The sequence below is a fragment of the Taurulus bubalis genome (assembly GCF_910589615.1).
Source record: "Taurulus bubalis genome assembly, chromosome: 1".
In the NCBI taxonomy this organism is placed as follows: domain Eukaryota; kingdom Metazoa; phylum Chordata; class Actinopteri; order Perciformes; family Cottidae; genus Taurulus; species Taurulus bubalis.
The window spans coordinates 633,843-644,516 of NC_136589.1; positions in this window are offsets into that span (position 1 = coordinate 633,843).

The window sequence follows — 10,674 nt, forward strand, 5'->3', positions numbered from 1 at the left end:
TCTCTAGTGTTAACGTACCTCTCTCTCTCTCTCTCTCTCTCTAGTGTTAACGTACCTGTCTCTCTCTCTCTAGTGTTAACGTACCTGTCTCTCTCTCTAGTGTTAACGTACCTGTCTCTCTCTCTCTAGTGTTAACATACTTGTCTCTTTCTCTCTCTCTAGTGTTTACGTACCTGTCTCTCTCTCTCTAGTGTTAACATACCTGTCTGTCTCTCTCTCTAGTGTTAACGTACTTGTCTCTCTCTCTCGCTAGTATTAACGCACCTGTCTCTCTCTCTAGAATTAATATTCCTGTCTCTCTCTCTCTCTAGTGTTAACGTACCTCTCTCTCTCTCTCTAGTGTTAACGTACCTGTCTCTCTCTCTCTCTAGTGTTAACGTACCGGTCTGTCTCTCTCTCTAGTGTTAACGTACCTGTCTCTCTCTCTCTCTAGTTTTAACGTACCTGTCTCTCTCTCTCTCTCTCTAGTGTGAAAGTACCTGTCTCTCTCTCTCTAGTGTTAAAGTACCTGTCTCTCTCTCTCTAGTGTTAACGTACCTGTCTCTCTCTCTAGTGTTAACGTACCTGTCTCTCTCTCTCTAGTGTTAACGTACATGTCTCTCTCTCTCTAGTGTTAACGTACCTGTCTCTCTCTCTAGTGTTAACGTACCTGTCTCTCTCTCTAGTGTTAACGTACCTGTCTCTCTCTCTCTAGTGTTAACGTACCTGTCTCTCTCTCTCTCTAGTGTTAACGTACCTGTCTCTCTCTCTAGTGTTAACGTACCTGTCTGTCTCTCTCTCTAGTGTTAACGTACCTGTCTCTCTCTCTCTCTCTCTCTAGTGTTAACATTCCTGTCTCTTTCTCTCTCTCTAGTGTTTACGTACCTGTCTCTCTCTCTCTAGTGTTAACGTACCTGTCTGTCTCTCTCTCTAGTGTTAACGTACCTGTCTCTCTCTCTAGTGTTAACGTACCTGTCTGTCTCTCTCTCTAGTGTTAACGTACCTGTCTCTCTCTCTCTCTAGTATTAACGTACCTGTCTCTTTCTCTCTCTCTCTAGTGTTTACGTACCTGTCTCTCTCTCTCTCTAGTGTTAACGTACCTGTCTCTCTCTCTCTAGTGTTAACGTACCTGTCTCTCTCTCTCTAGTGTTAAAGTACCTGTCTCTCTCTCTCTAGTGTTAACGTACCTGTCTCTCTCTCTCTAGTGTTAACGTACCTGTCTCTCTCTCTCTAGTGTTAGCGTACCTGTCTCTCTCTCTAGTGTTAACGTACCTGTCTCTCTCTCTGGTGTTAACGTACCTGTCTGTCTCTCTCTCTAGTGTTGACGTACCTGTCTCTCTCTCTCTCTCTAGTGTTAACGTACCTGTCTCTCTCTCTCTAGTGTTAACGTACCTGTCTCTCTCTGTCTAGTGTTAGCGTACCTGTCTCTCTCTCTAGTGTTAACGTACCTGTCTCTCTCTCTGGTGTTAACGTACCTGTCTGTCTCTCTCTCTAGTGTTAACGTACCTGTCTCTCTCTCTCTCTCTAGTGTTAACGTACCTGTCTCTCTCTCTCTAGTGTTAACATACTTGTCTCTTTCTCTCTCTCTAGTGTTAACGTACCTGTCTCTCTCTCTCTAGTGTTAACGTACCTGTCTCTCTCTCTAGTGTTAACGTACCTGTCTCTCTCTCTAGTGTTAACGTACCTGTCTCTCTCTCTCTCTCTCTAGTGTTAACATTCCTGTCTCTTTCTCTCTCTCTAGTGTTTACGTACCTGTCTCTCTCTCTCTAGTGTTAACGTACCTGTCTGTCTCTCTCTCTAGTGTTAACGTACCTGTCTCTCTCTCTAGTGTTAACGTACCTGTCTGTCTCTCTCTCTAGTGTTAACGTACCTGTCTCTCTCTCTCTAGTGTTAACGTACCTGTCTCTCTCTCTAGTGTTAACGTACCTGTCTCTCTCTCTAGTGTTAACGTACCTGTCTCTCTCTCTCTCTCTCTAGTGTTAACATTCCTGTCTCTTTCTCTCTCTCTAGTGTTTACGTACCTGTCTCTCTCTCTCTAGTGTTAACGTACCTGTCTGTCTCTCTCTCTAGTGTTAACGTACCTGTCTCTCTCTCTAGTGTTAACGTACCTGTCTCTCTCTCTAGTGTTAACGTACCTGTCTCTCTCTCTCTAGTGTTAAAGTACCTGTCTCTCTCTCTCTCTAGTGTTAACGTACCTGTCTCTCTCTCTAGTGTTAACGTACCTGTCTGTCTCTCTCTCTAGTGTTAACGTACCTGTCTCTCTCTCTCTCTCTCTCTAGTGTTAACATTCCTGTCTCTTTCTCTCTCTCTAGTGTTTACGTACCTGTCTCTCTCTCTCTAGTGTTAACGTACCTGTCTGTCTCTCTCTCTAGTGTTAACGTACCTGTCTCTCTCTCTAGTGTTAACGTACCTGTCTGTCTCTCTCTCTAGTGTTAAAGTACCTGTCTCTCTCTCTCTCTAGTATTAACGTACCTGTCTCTTTCTCTCTCTCTCTAGTGTTTACGTACCTGTCTCTCTCTCTCTCTAGTGTTAACGTACCTGTCTCTCTCTCTCTAGTGTTAACGTACCTGTCTCTCTCTCTCTAGTGTTAAAGTACCTGTCTCTCTCTCTCTAGTGTTAACGTACCTGTCTCTCTCTCTCTAGTGTTAACGTACCTGTCTCTCTCTGTCTAGTGTTAGCGTACCTGTCTCTCTCTCTAGTGTTAACGTACCTGTCTCTCTCTCTGGTGTTAACGTACCTGTCTGTCTCTCTCTCTAGTGTTGACGTACCTGTCTCTCTCTCTCTCTCTAGTGTTAACGTACCTGTCTCTCTCTCTCTAGTGTTAACGTACCTGTCTCTCTCTGTCTAGTGTTAGCGTACCTGTCTCTCTCTCTAGTGTTAACGTACCTGTCTCTCTCTCTGGTGTTAACGTACCTGTCTGTCTCTCTCTCTAGTGTTAACGTACCTGTCTCTCTCTCTCTCTCTAGTGTTAACGTACCTGTCTCTCTCTCTCTAGTGTTAACATACTTGTCTCTTTCTCTCTCTCTAGTGTTAACGTACCTGTCTCTCTCTCTCTAGTGTTAACGTACCTGTCTCTCTCTCTAGTGTTAACGTACCTGTCTCTCTCTCTAGTGTTAACGTACCTGTCTCTCTCTCTCTCTCTCTAGTGTTAACATTCCTGTCTCTTTCTCTCTCTCTAGTGTTTACGTACCTGTCTCTCTCTCTCTAGTGTTAACGTACCTGTCTGTCTCTCTCTCTAGTGTTAACGTACCTGTCTCTCTCTCTAGTGTTAACGTACCTGTCTGTCTCTCTCTCTAGTGTTAAAGTACCTGTCTCTCTCTCTCTCTCTAGTATTAACGTACCTGTCTCTTTCTCTCTCTCTAGTGTTTACGTACCTGTCTCTCTCTCTCTCTAGTGTTAACGTACCTGTCTCTCTCTCTCTAGTGTTAAAGTACCTGCCTCTCTCTCTCTAGTGTTAACGTACCTGTCTCTCTCTCTCTAGTGTTAACGTACCTGTCTCTCTCTGTCTAGTGTTAGCGTACCTGTCTCTCTCTCTAGTGTTAACGTACCTGTCTCTCTCTCTGGTGTTAACGTACCTGTCTGTCTCTCTCTCTAGTGTTAATGTACCTGTCTGTCTCTCTCTCTAGTGTTAACGTACCTGTCTCTCTCTCTCTCTCTCTAGTGTTAACGTACCTGTCTCTCTCTCTCTAGTGTTAACATACCGGTCTGTCTCTCTCTCTAGTATTAACGTACCTGTCTCTCTCTCTCTAGTGTTAACGTACCTGTCTCTCTCTCTAGTGTTAACGTACCTGTCTCTCTCTCTAGTGTTAACGTACCTGTCTCTCTCTCTAGTGTTAACATACTTGTCTCTTTCTCTCTCTAGTGTTAACATACCTGTCTGTCTCTCTCTCTAGTGTTAACGTACCTGTCTCTCTCTCTCTAGTGTTAACGTACCTGTCTCTCTCTCTCTCTAGTGTTAACGTACTTGTCTCTTTCTCTCTCTAGTGTTAACATACCTGTCTCTCTCTCTCTCTAGTGTTAACGTACCTGTCTCTCTCTCTCTAGTGTTAACGTACCTGTCTCTCTCTCTCTAGTGTTAAAGTACCTGTCTCTCTCTCTCTAGTGTTAACGTACCTGTCTCTCTCTCTCTAGTGTTAACGTACCTGTCTCTCTCTGTCTAGTGTTAGCATACCTGTCTCTATCTCTAGTGTTAACGTACCTGTCTCTCTCTCTGGTGTTAACGTACCTGTCTGTCTCTCTCTCTAGTGTTAACGTACCTGTCTGTCTCTCTCTCTAGTGTTAACGTACCTGTCTCTCTCTCTCTCTCTCTAGTGTTAACGTACCTGTCTCTCTCTCTCTAGTGTTAACATACTTGTCTCTTTCTCTCTCTCTAGTGTTAACGTACCTGTCTCTCTCTCTCTAGTGTTAAAGTACCTGTCTCTCTCTCTCTAGTGTTAACGTACCTGTCTCTCTCTCTAGTGTTAACGTACCTGTCTCTCTCTCTTGTGTTAACGTACCTGTCTCTCTCTCTCTAGTGTTAACGTACCTGTCTCTCTCTCTAGTGTTAACGTACCTGTCTCTCTCTCTCTAGTGTTAACGTACCTGTCTCTCTCTCTCTAGTGTTAACGTACCGGTCTGTCTCTCTCTCTAGTATTAACGTACCTGTCTCTCTCTCTCTAGTGTTAAAGTACCTGTCTCTCTCTCTCTAGTGTTAACGTACCTGTCTCTCTCTCTAGTGTTAACGTACCTGTCTCTCTCTCTTGTGTTAACGTACCTGTCTCTCTCTCTCTAGTGTTAACGTACCTGTCTCTCTCTCTCTAGTGTTAACGTACCTGTCTCTCTCTCTAGTGTTAACGTACCTGTCTCTCTCTCTAGTGTTAACGTACCTGTCTCTCTCTCTCTAGTGTTAACGTACCTGTCTCTCTCTCTCTAGTGTTAACGTACCTGTCTCTCTCTCTAGTGTTAACGTACATGTCTCTCTCTCTAGTGTTAACGTACCTGTCTCTCTCTCTGGTGTTAACGTACCTGTCTGTCTCTCTCTCTAGTGTTAACGTACCTGTCTGTCTCTCTCTCTAGTGTTAACGTACCTCTCTCTCTCTCTCTAGTGTTAACGTACCTGTCTCTCTCTCTCTCTAGTGTTAACGTACCTGTCTCTCTCTCTCTAGTGTTAACGTACCTCTCTCTCTCTCTCTAGTGTTAACGTACCTGTCTCTCTCTCTCTCTCTAGTGTTAACGTACCTGTCTCTCTCTCTAGTGTTAACGTACCTGTCTCTCTCTCTCTCTAGTATTAACGTACCTGTCTCTCTCTCTAGAGTTAACATTCCTGTCTCTCTCTCTCTCTAGTGTTAACGTACCTCTCTCTCTCTCTCTAGTGTTAACGTACCTGTCTCTCTCTCTCTAGTGTTAACGTACCGGTCTGTCTCTCTCTCTAGTATTAACGTACCGGTCTCTCTCTCTCTAGTTTTAACGTACCTGTCTCTCTCTCTAGTGTTAACGTACCTGTCTCTCTCTCTAGTGTTAACGTACCTGTCTCTCTCTCTAGTGTTAACGTACCTGTCTCTCTCTCTGTCTCTAGTGTTAACACACTTGTCTCTTTCTCTCTCTAGTGTTAACATACCTGTCTGTCTCTCTCACTAGTGTTAACGTACCTGTCTCTCTCTCTCTAGTGTTAACGTACCTGTCTCTCTCTCTCTAGTGTTAACGTACATGTCTCTCTCTCTAGTGTTAACGTACCTGTCTCTCTCTCTAGTGTTTACGTACCTGTCTCTCTCTCTCTCTAGTGTTAACGTACCTCTCTCTCTCTCTCTCTCTCTCTAGTGTTAACGTACCTGTCTCTCTCTCTCTAGTGTTAACGTACCTGTCTCTCTCTCTAGTGTTAACGTACCTGTCTCTCTCTCTCTAGTGTTAACATACTTGTCTCTTTCTCTCTCTCTAGTGTTTACGTACCTGTCTCTCTCTCTCTAGTGTTAACATACCTGTCTGTCTCTCTCTCTAGTGTTAACGTACTTGTCTCTCTCTCTCGCTAGTATTAACGCACCTGTCTCTCTCTCTAGAATTAATATTCCTGTCTCTCTCTCTCTCTAGTGTTAACGTACCTCTCTCTCTCTCTCTAGTGTTAACGTACCTGTCTCTCTCTCTCTCTAGTGTTAACGTACCGGTCTGTCTCTCTCTCTAGTGTTAACGTACCTGTCTCTCTCTCTCTCTAGTTTTAACGTACCTGTCTCTCTCTCTCTCTCTCTAGTGTGAAAGTACCTGTCTCTCTCTCTCTAGTGTTAAAGTACCTGTCTCTCTCTCTCTAGTGTTAACGTACCTGTCTCTCTCTCTAGTGTTAACGTACCTGTCTCTCTCTCTCTAGTGTTAACGTACATGTCTCTCTCTCTCTAGTGTTAACGTACCTGTCTCTCTCTCTAGTGTTAACGTACCTGTCTCTCTCTCTAGTGTTAACGTACCTGTCTCTCTCTCTCTAGTGTTAAAGTACCTGTCTCTCTCTCTCTCTAGTGTTAACGTACCTGTCTCTCTCTCTAGTGTTAACGTACCTGTCTGTCTCTCTCTCTAGTGTTAACGTACCTGTCTCTCTCTCTCTCTCTCTCTAGTGTTAACATTCCTGTCTCTTTCTCTCTCTCTAGTGTTTACGTACCTGTCTCTCTCTCTCTAGTGTTAACGTACCTGTCTCTCTCTCTGGTGTTAACGTACCTGTCTGTCTCTCTCTCTAGTGTTAACGTACCTGTCTCTCTCTCTCTCTCTAGTGTTAACGTACCTGTCTCTCTCTCTCTAGTGTTAACATACTTGTCTCTTTCTCTCTCTCTAGTGTTAACGTACCTGTCTCTCTCTCTCTAGTGTTAACGTACCTGTCTCTCTCTCTAGTGTTAACGTACCTGTCTCTCTCTCTAGTGTTAACGTACCTGTCTCTCTCTCTCTCTCTCTAGTGTTAACATTCCTGTCTCTTTCTCTCTCTCTAGTGTTTACGTACCTGTCTCTCTCTCTCTAGTGTTAACGTACCTGTCTGTCTCTCTCTCTAGTGTTAACGTACCTGTCTCTCTCTCTAGTGTTAACGTACCTGTCTGTCTCTCTCTCTAGTGTTAAAGTACCTGTCTCTCTCTCTCTCTCTAGTATTAACGTACCTGTCTCTTTCTCTCTCTCTAGTGTTTACGTACCTGTCTCTCTCTCTCTCTAGTGTTAACGTACCTGTCTCTCTCTCTCTAGTGTTAAAGTACCTGCCTCTCTCTCTCTAGTGTTAACGTACCTGTCTCTCTCTCTCTAGTGTTAACGTACCTGTCTCTCTCTGTCTAGTGTTAGCGTACCTGTCTCTCTCTCTAGTGTTAACGTACCTGTCTCTCTCTCTGGTGTTAACGTACCTGTCTGTCTCTCTCTCTAGTGTTAATGTACCTGTCTGTCTCTCTCTCTAGTGTTAACGTACCTGTCTCTCTCTCTCTCTCTCTAGTGTTAACGTACCTGTCTCTCTCTCTCTAGTGTTAACATACCGGTCTGTCTCTCTCTCTAGTATTAACGTACCTGTCTCTCTCTCTCTAGTGTTAACGTACCTGTCTCTCTCTCTAGTGTTAACGTACCTGTCTCTCTCTCTAGTGTTAACGTACCTGTCTCTCTCTCTAGTGTTAACATACTTGTCTCTTTCTCTCTCTAGTGTTAACATACCTGTCTGTCTCTCTCTCTAGTGTTAACGTACCTGTCTCTCTCTCTCTAGTGTTAACGTACCTGTCTCTCTCTCTCTCTAGTGTTAACGTACTTGTCTCTTTCTCTCTCTAGTGTTAACATACCTGTCTCTCTCTCTCTCTAGTGTTAACGTACCTGTCTCTCTCTCTCTAGTGTTAACGTACCTGTCTCTCTCTCTCTAGTGTTAAAGTACCTGTCTCTCTCTCTCTAGTGTTAACGTACCTGTCTCTCTCTCTCTAGTGTTAACGTACCTGTCTCTCTCTGTCTAGTGTTAGCATACCTGTCTCTATCTCTAGTGTTAACGTACCTGTCTCTCTCTCTGGTGTTAACGTACCTGTCTGTCTCTCTCTCTAGTGTTAACGTACCTGTCTGTCTCTCTCTCTAGTGTTAACGTACCTGTCTCTCTCTCTCTCTCTCTAGTGTTAACGTACCTGTCTCTCTCTCTCTAGTGTTAACATACTTGTCTCTTTCTCTCTCTCTAGTGTTAACGTACCTGTCTCTCTCTCTCTAGTGTTAAAGTACCTGTCTCTCTCTCTCTAGTGTTAACGTACCTGTCTCTCTCTCTAGTGTTAACGTACCTGTCTCTCTCTCTTGTGTTAACGTACCTGTCTCTCTCTCTCTAGTGTTAACGTACCTGTCTCTCTCTCTAGTGTTAACGTACCTGTCTCTCTCTCTCTAGTGTTAACGTACCTGTCTCTCTCTCTCTAGTGTTAACGTACCGGTCTGTCTCTCTCTCTAGTATTAACGTACCTGTCTCTCTCTCTCTAGTGTTAAAGTACCTGTCTCTCTCTCTCTAGTGTTAACGTACCTGTCTCTCTCTCTAGTGTTAACGTACCTGTCTCTCTCTCTTGTGTTAACGTACCTGTCTCTCTCTCTCTAGTGTTAACGTACCTGTCTCTCTCTCTCTAGTGTTAACGTACCTGTCTCTCTCTCTAGTGTTAACGTACCTGTCTCTCTCTCTAGTGTTAACGTACCTGTCTCTCTCTCTCTAGTGTTAACGTACCTGTCTCTCTCTCTCTAGTGTTAACGTACCTGTCTCTCTCTCTAGTGTTAACGTACATGTCTCTCTCTCTAGTGTTAACGTACCTGTCTCTCTCTCTGGTGTTAACGTACCTGTCTGTCTCTCTCTCTAGTGTTAACGTACCTGTCTGTCTCTCTCTCTAGTGTTAACGTACCTCTCTCTCTCTCTCTAGTGTTAACGTACCTGTCTCTCTCTCTCTCTAGTGTTAACGTACCTGTCTCTCTCTCTCTAGTGTTAACGTACCTCTCTCTCTCTCTCTAGTGTTAACGTACCTGTCTCTCTCTCTCTCTCTAGTGTTAACGTACCTGTCTCTCTCTCTAGTGTTAACGTACCTGTCTCTCTCTCTCTCTAGTATTAACGTACCTGTCTCTCTCTCTAGAGTTAACATTCCTGTCTCTCTCTCTCTCTAGTGTTAACGTACCTCTCTCTCTCTCTCTAGTGTTAACGTACCTGTCTCTCTCTCTCTAGTGTTAACGTACCGGTCTGTCTCTCTCTCTAGTATTAACGTACCGGTCTCTCTCTCTCTAGTTTTAACGTACCTGTCTCTCTCTCTAGTGTTAACGTACCTGTCTCTCTCTCTAGTGTTAACGTACCTGTCTCTCTCTCTAGTGTTAACGTACCTGTCTCTCTCTCTGTCTCTAGTGTTAACACACTTGTCTCTTTCTCTCTCTAGTGTTAACATACCTGTCTGTCTCTCTCACTAGTGTTAACGTACCTGTCTCTCTCTCTCTAGTGTTAACGTACCTGTCTCTCTCTCTCTAGTGTTAACGTACATGTCTCTCTCTCTAGTGTTAACGTACCTGTCTCTCTCTCTAGTGTTTACGTACCTGTCTCTCTCTCTCTCTAGTGTTAACGTACCTCTCTCTCTCTCTCTCTCTCTCTAGTGTTAACGTACCTGTCTCTCTCTCTCTAGTGTTAACGTACCTGTCTCTCTCTCTAGTGTTAACGTACCTGTCTCTCTCTCTCTAGTGTTAACATACTTGTCTCTTTCTCTCTCTCTAGTGTTTACGTACCTGTCTCTCTCTCTCTAGTGTTAACATACCTGTCTGTCTCTCTCTCTAGTGTTAACGTACTTGTCTCTCTCTCTCGCTAGTATTAACGCACCTGTCTCTCTCTCTAGAATTAATATTCCTGTCTCTCTCTCTCTCTAGTGTTAACGTACCTCTCTCTCTCTCTCTAGTGTTAACGTACCTGTCTCTCTCTCTCTCTAGTGTTAACGTACCGGTCTGTCTCTCTCTCTAGTGTTAACGTACCTGTCTCTCTCTCTCTCTAGTTTTAACGTACCTGTCTCTCTCTCTCTCTCTCTAGTGTGAAAGTACCTGTCTCTCTCTCTCTAGTGTTAAAGTACCTGTCTCTCTCTCTCTAGTGTTAACGTACCTGTCTCTCTCTCTAGTGTTAACGTACCTGTCTCTCTCTCTCTAGTGTTAACGTACATGTCTCTCTCTCTCTAGTGTTAACGTACCTGTCTCTCTCTCTAGTGTTAACGTACCTGTCTCTCTCTCTAGTGTTAACGTACCTGTCTCTCTCTCTCTAGTGTTAAAGTACCTGTCTCTCTCTCTCTCTAGTGTTAACGTACCTGTCTCTCTCTCTAGTGTTAACGTACCTGTCTGTCTCTCTCTCTAGTGTTAACGTACCTGTCTCTCTCTCTCTCTCTCTCTAGTGTTAACATTCCTGTCTCTTTCTCTCTCTCTAGTGTTTACGTACCTGTCTCTCTCTCTCTAGTGTTAACGTACCTGTCTGTCTCTCTCTCTAGTGTTAACGTACCTGTCTCTCTCTCTAGTGTTAACGTACCTGTCTGTCTCTCTCTCTAGTGTTAAAGTACCTGTCTCTCTCTCTCTCTAGTATTAACGTACCTGTCTCTTTCTCTCTCTCTCTAGTGTTTACGTACCTGTCTCTCTCTCTCTCTAGTGTTAACGTACCTGTCTCTCTCTCTCTAGTGTTAACGTACCTGTCTCTCTCTCTCTAGTGTTAAAGTACCTGTCTCTCTCTCTCTAGTGTTAACGTACCTGTCTCTCTCTCTCTAG